The sequence below is a fragment of the Dermacentor silvarum genome, chromosome 2, assembly GCF_013339745.2.
Source record: "Dermacentor silvarum isolate Dsil-2018 chromosome 2, BIME_Dsil_1.4, whole genome shotgun sequence".
In the NCBI taxonomy this organism is placed as follows: Eukaryota; Metazoa; Arthropoda; class Arachnida; order Ixodida; family Ixodidae; genus Dermacentor; species Dermacentor silvarum.
In genome coordinates, this window is record NC_051155.1 from 44,631,115 (window position 1) to 44,638,299 (window position 7,185).

A 7,185-nucleotide genomic window follows, 5' to 3' on the forward strand; every position below is an offset into this window, starting at 1 on the left:
TGGCTGACGGCGGTATACAGAGTGTCCCAACTATCATGCACCACGATTTCAAAATATGCAAATGCCACGTAGCTGCACAGAACCAAGGTAATGTTGTTTGCCGTCGCTTGGAGATACTCAGGTTATTTTTTTGCATCGCGCCTAATTACATAATTAGGCTTAAATAATTAATCAACTTCTCATATTATAATTACATAAAAATTGCCATTGAGAAAATTACAGAGCAACATGAATAACTCACGATACAGCTTTCTGTTGCTCAATATGTGCTACATAAAGGTGTTTTTCCGAGCGTGCACGAAACCCGCGAATACGTGCAAAGCGCCTCGGGCGGCCAGTCGCGCGGCAATTTTGCGTCTATTCTGGGGCTTCTTTCGCGCTCAGAAAAACACTTTTATGTAGCACGTATTTAAATTTTTTTTTCACTTGGGTTGCGATCGAGGCGGCATAGCGTCACAATGGAGTGAAATATAAGCATGCAGGCCTGTTTCATCGAGATACTGCAACAATGACTTATATAATGTGTCGTCCATAATCCATCTATCATAGTCATCTACTTGATCATCTTCAATTTCACGCCTTCGACAACACTTTCTCGAATGGTCTTTGTCCCAGGACACGTCCGAAAGTAGATGGCGGGCTTCCGCTGCAGACGGTAGAGCAGAGTACTTCGGACACTGGGCAATGCCTTCGTACGGTTGACCCGAAGCACAAGTGACGGCTGGTGTAAGGGCAGCCCCGGCCCGAAGTCTCCGGAGAGAGACTTCCTCCACCCGAGAAAGATTGTGGGGAAGGGAGCAGACACGCGGGGGGATGAGGGCACGCGTGTCGCGCCGGACGGTGGATTTTCGGGCAATGAAGAGAGCACGGGTAAGAGGGAAGGGAAAGAGGAGGAGTTACAGGTCTCGAGAAAGAGTGAGCAATGCCATCCACAAGGTCATTGTTGTGGCCATGATCATACATGGGCATATACACCCAGCGGACAGTAACGTTCACACGTGTGGAATTTTGAATTTTGTGTATCTGCTCAGAAATACGCAATGTTGTCGTTTGCTTAACTGTGCCGAGGCTGTCAGTATAGATGTGGGCTTCGTTGATGTTAGGCAAGTTGGCCAACGGTTTCTATCGCATCGTGTATACCCTGCAGCTGAAATAATAAGGGGTCTGAAAATTCCATTGCATAGCGCGTATTGAGCAACATGAAGTTGTATCAGGAGTTTTTCATGTTGCTCTACAATTTTTTCATTGATACTTTTAATGTAATTATAATATGTAAGAGGTTAAATAATTAAGTAAGACTAATTATGTAATTAGGCGTGTGGCAATCTGCAAGGCAGCAGTTGCGGTTGTGCAATGGAACACTGTGTATGCTTCATTACTCTGTTCCTTCCTTCTCCCCTCCACCCCGTTTTTCTATAAGTTAACGGGTTTGGAATAAACGCACGTCTTCTGCTGGTCGACGCCTTTCCGTTCACTGCGGTGCGGCTTAGCCGCCAGCGTTTGTAATAGTGGCGACGAGGATTTCACTCACTCACCACCACGACGACGAAGCGGGCCCACAGACCATCATGAGCAACGCGCTGCCGGAGTTCGACGAAGACAGATATAAGTGGTCGTTTTACCTTATCAAAGCTGAAGCCTATTATGAAGCAAATGAAATCAACGATGATGCTAAGAAGCGAGCATTGTTGGTAGCCGCACTTGGATCGAAGACAATCGATACCTTATGTGGAAGACTTGCGCCAGACAAGCCAAGCTCCGCAAAGTATGATAAAGTTATGAAGGCACTTAACGGACTACTATGATCCTGAACCGCATGAAATTGCAGAAAGCTTCAAGTTTTTCAGCCGATGTCAGCAGGAAGGTGAATCAGTGCACACGTTCATGGTAGAAATTCGGAGGCTTGCGCAAAACTGTAACTTTGGTTCTATGAGGGATAGGATGCTAAGGGACCGGATTGTATGCGGAGTGCAATCAAAGAATTTACAAATCCAGCTGCTTGCGAAGAAAGAATTGACTCTGAAGGATGCGGAGCTACTTGCAGTAGCAGCAGAAAATACCGAAAGAGATGCAAAATGTATGGGCACAACGTCGTCAGAGCAAGGAAATGTTATAAGGATGAAGCAACCGCCTCAGTCTACATATGGCAAGGTTGAACAGCGTGGCAACGAAAAGCAGTGCAAGTGCTGCTGGTAGTTCGAGTCGCCGCGGCGCGAATTGCCCGGTACGCAAGCGTAGGTGTTTCAAGCGCGGCCAGCAAGGGCATTTAGCTCGGATGTGCGGGCAGCACAAAAACCGCGGACAGAACGATGGCCATGATAGTACAGGGCGCGAGTGCCGAAAGTGACAGTGAGGCGTCACAAATTTGGTCCGTAACCACCGCTCGCCCACTGGTTCCACCTTTATGAGAAAATTTGGAGTGGAATGGCGTGAAAGTAAATATCGACATTGACACCGGCTCTCCAGTTTGTTTTATACCGAAGGACGTCTACGAAGCCCACCGTCGGCAATGGCCGCCACTACAAGAATCGCATATCCCGCTATCATGTTATCTTGGAAAACTTCCAGTTCTCGGCATACTACCATTGCACGTTTCGTACAAGGCGGCAACAGTTCCATGCAGTTTGGTGGTGCTAGGCTGTAAGGGCCACTGTGGTCGTGAATTGCCGCAGAAGCTGCATGCCGAAGGACAATCCCTCTGGCACGTCGCTGCACTGACCGGTCCGAAGAGCACGGACTCTTAAAGAAGAGTTCGCGGACTTGTTCACGGAAGAGCTTGGGCTCGTCAAGGGGCCGCCAGCACGCCTGCTGATCCGGGAAGGAGCAAAGCCCAAATTTTGCAAGACAAGAAGAGTTCCATTTGCACTGCGAGATAAAGTGGCTAATGAGCTAGACAGGCTGGTGGCCGCGGGAATCTTGTCACCCGTCACCCACTCCGAATGGGCCACACCAATAGTTCCGGTGCTAAAAAAAGACGGGGCCGTAAGAATTTGTAGTGACTTCAAGGTCACATTGAACCCAGTATGTGAGGTAGAAGAATACCCCCTGCCCATGATCAACGATATGTTTGCTAATTTGCGCGGTGGCGACCAGTTCAGCATCCTAGACTTAAGAGACGCTTATAATCAAATCCCTTTAGACGAAGACGCACGGAAATTGACAGTTATCAACACACACAAGGGACATCGCATCGATGGCAAGGGTTTACATCCGATCGAGAAAAACGTCGAGGCTGTAAGGTTAGCCCTGGCGCCGCGGAACGTCAGTGAACTGCTTTCATTCCTCGGCATGATTACATATTATAATAAGTTCCTGCCTAACATATCAACGATTCTGGCACCGCTGTACAGACTGTTGGAAAAAGAAGCCACATGGGCGTGGGGCACGGAAGAACAAACTGCTTTTAACTGTGCTAAAGACTCGCTTTGTTCTGCGCCTGTGATAGCCCATTTCAAACCGGACCGTGAACTCCTGTTTGAATGCCACGCGTCGCCTTACGGCATTGGTGCCGTTCTCTTCTGTCGCATTGACGGTGAGCAGATTCAGATCCAGAACGTTGACAGTTGCCGAAAGAAACTATTCTCAAATTGAGCGAGAAGCACTCGCACTTGTATTTGGTGTCACAAGGTTTCGAGATTACTTACTTGGGCGAGAATTGAGTCTGGTTACGGATCACCAGCCGCTGCGGGGCTTGCTAAGACCAGACCGTCAAACACCTGTGATGGCCGCAGCAAGAATTCAAAGATTGGCGCTTCTGCTTGGTGCTTACAAGTATTGTCTACATTTAAAGCCTGGTACACAGCTAGTAACCGCTGACGCACTGATTCGTTTGCCTCAACCTTTGCAGGAAAATGTTTTCCGCTGAGGAAGATTCGACGGAGTGCGTGCTCATGCTGCACCAGTTGGACGAGCCGGCTATTCCTGTCAAGGAACTACAAGCGTTAACATCGACTGACGCCATGCTTTCGGCGGTGTACAGGTATGCCGTCGATGGTTGGCTAAGAGAATCAAGCAGCTATGAACCAGACCTTGCCGAATACCACAAAAAGCGGCACGAGCTCTCGGTTAATCGGGCGTTGCTGTACAGCTAAGGGTCATCGGGTTGTAGTGCCAGCAGTGGTCCGTACGAGACTCTTGATGATGATGAATAAACATTTATTAGGCCCAAAATATATTGGTGGTGCCCACAGGTGGGGTGGTTCCCTAGTTACGGGACCCATATGTTCCCAGCAGCTCCTGGCCCCTGTCCGTCAGTACGAGCCGAATCGGTAGGGTGGGGCTGGATAACAAGGTCTCCCACCGCTCAAGGAGTTGGGGATTGGGGGTGTTGGCGGGAAGGGGAGGAGGGGTGGTCTTGAGTTCTGTGCACTCGGCCAAGATGTGCGGCAGGGTGCCCTTTTCCCTTTTGCAAAAAGGACGCTTGAAGTAGTTGCATGCTGTTACATAAGGGGGTTTCTACCATGAAGGTGGTTGCGAGGTGGAAGTTCTGGTGGCCTAGGTTAGATGAAGATATTCATCGTCTCGAGTTGTAGAAACTGCGTCCCAGCGCTGCCAATGCGACCCGCGCAAGAACCAGTAATACCCCTGTCAAGCGGGCAAGTTAAGTGCACTTACGGAGAGGGTCACTCGGTTAAAGTGCACTCTGCTAAATCTAAACGGCGCAAGTGGAGTGTCACTCGCAGAAGAGTGCACTCCGGTCGGAGTGAGTTCACGAAACGCACTTTGCTGGCGGAGTGCGTAGCCTCGCCGCCAGCGGTTTGAATGTTACAGAATATAATGCATAAAAAAGGACACAGAAGTTCGTTCTAGTTGTTAGCTAAGCCCAAAATAATTTGTGTTTAGCGAGAAGCGAAACAGCACAATAATGAACAAAGTTATCGTATACGAAACCAACGGCCCGAGCTTGATGCGACACTGCGGCGTCGCCATTTTCATTCAGTTCGTCTTTACGTTGTGGCCGAACACGTGCGACAGGCTACACGTGCTGACAACGCCAGTAGCATTTTGAAACTTGTGCGCGGCGTTTGCGGTGTCGTCGCATCTGTTCACCGCAAACTCACCGTGTTGCCACCGCTTCGCGTGACCGCTTCTGCAAGCTTCTGCCACGCGTGCCGCAGAAACTGATCTCCACTGGCCGCAGATATGACAGCCGAGAATGAGAAGGACTGCCTAAGCAAAGAGCGGGCAACTTGGACCGATGAGGATACGCGTGCCCTGATTATTATATGGGAGGACGTCTTGTCGGACCTGCTTGGCGCCAAAAAAAAAGCCCTCAAGGGTTACATCACTATAGCTGAACGGCTACGTGCAGTGGGCATCCGCAAAAACACCAAGGAAGTGAGGAAAAAAATCCAGAATATCGGCAACAAGTACAGGTAAAAGCCGATTTCTATTCTACTTGACAGCCTCATTGTGCATCTGTTAACCTGTGGCAGCTGGATTACTTCATGTATTTGTCGGATTCTTTTGGTGGCATTTGTGTTTGTCCCATAGCTGCACGTGGGCCATTAGAGAAGGCATTGTGAACAGCCCCGGATTAATTTCGACCACCTGGGGTTCTCTAACGCGCAATGACGTTGCAAAGCGCACGTTTTTGCAGTTCGCCATCTAAATGCTGCCGGAACTGGCGGGATTCGATTCTGTGCCGAAATACGAAGCCACCGCGGTGAGTGAAAAATAGTTTGCTGTCGCAGCAGTTACGCCACAGAATTCGTGCACGGCTAGATCGATGTACTTTTGCACGTTGCCTCGGGAGAGATTCGGGGCCAAGTACACTGTCATGACGACGGTTCCGTCGGATAGCTTTATTGCAGCGTGTTCGCCGTTGTGAGATTCGCTCGTTATTGGTAGATCAAGATCCAGTGTGGTCTCTGGCAATTTCACGTACATCCCAACACCACCCGCCCAACGCTCTGCTTCTTCTGTGCAGACGATGGGGAAGAATCCATTGATGTGCGGTCTTGCGTTCCACGTTTCGGTAAAGCAAAGGACGTGTGCTTTCGTTAGTATAGGATCTCGAAATGAAGCACTTTTATGCGCGGCTGTGCACCACCTCCGGGATCGGCCCACTCAAGAGCAAAAATGAGACCGCAACTTCACCTCTCTCTCTTCGCATAGCACACGCGCATGCGCGCAACGTCATACGTTCGAGCAGATGTCGTTTCAAGGGCACAGGTGGCTGTTAAAGCGCGCTTCGATGCAAGAGAAACAGGTGCGAGGGAAACGACGCAAGGAAATGCTCTTTCTTGTGGAGGAGAGTTGTTTTTGCTCGCGCACGGCGGATTTTCCCAAGCCATATACAGCTTCGCTGTAAGAACACTTATTGCATCAATGCCACTGCGTAAAAAAATTTTAATGCTAGTGCGCTGCGTGACTCACAAAAGTACGTATTGGTGAGTGATTCAAAAGGCTTTATTCACAAACCTAGACGTTCTTATGAAGCCTTGTATGCCGAGATGTCCGCGTTTCCGCTGTCCTGTGAATATATTCAGGATTTTTGAATCAAGAGATAAATATCGACTTGTTCTATTCGATGTTACGGGCGAGGAGGCTCAGTTAGATTATCCGAATAGCTTTAAAATATTTTGCGAAAATTAAAACCTCTTCTCAAGGCCTAGATCTGGGCCTTACAGTTAACAATACAAACCTGTCAACCTATAGCAGTGGACGAAGGAAAACAACCAGCCTATTTGTACGCAGCATTTCCAAAGCAAAAATTATCAAGCACTAAATAGGTGTAGATTCATCAACGCAGTACATTTAAGACTACCTTCAATCGTCAGTTTTGCTCTTTGCGGGCTAAACGTTGTATTGACATACATGGGGATAAAGATGGCGCTAATTCCTTGCGAGTTGTAACAGCACTGCACCTTGTAACACCTGATACGTAGACGGAAAATGAGAGACTTCTGAACATGCGCGAATAGAGTGACACGCTGCGGAGAATAGCCGTGGCTGTAAACAGCAAGAGACTCCTTGGCTTGTTAGAAATGTAGCTCGAGCCCACGACCATCAGCTTCAAGGTGCAGTTGGACTGGACTGGTCAAACTTTATTTGGGTCCTGCAGGACGCGCTTAGGGCGTAGTGGGCAATGGTGCAGTTCTATGGGCAAAATTTGTTCTAAAATAGCACCAGTATGGCGCAACAGATTCATCTCGTCAGTAAACGGAAGCATAGAGCCAGAAC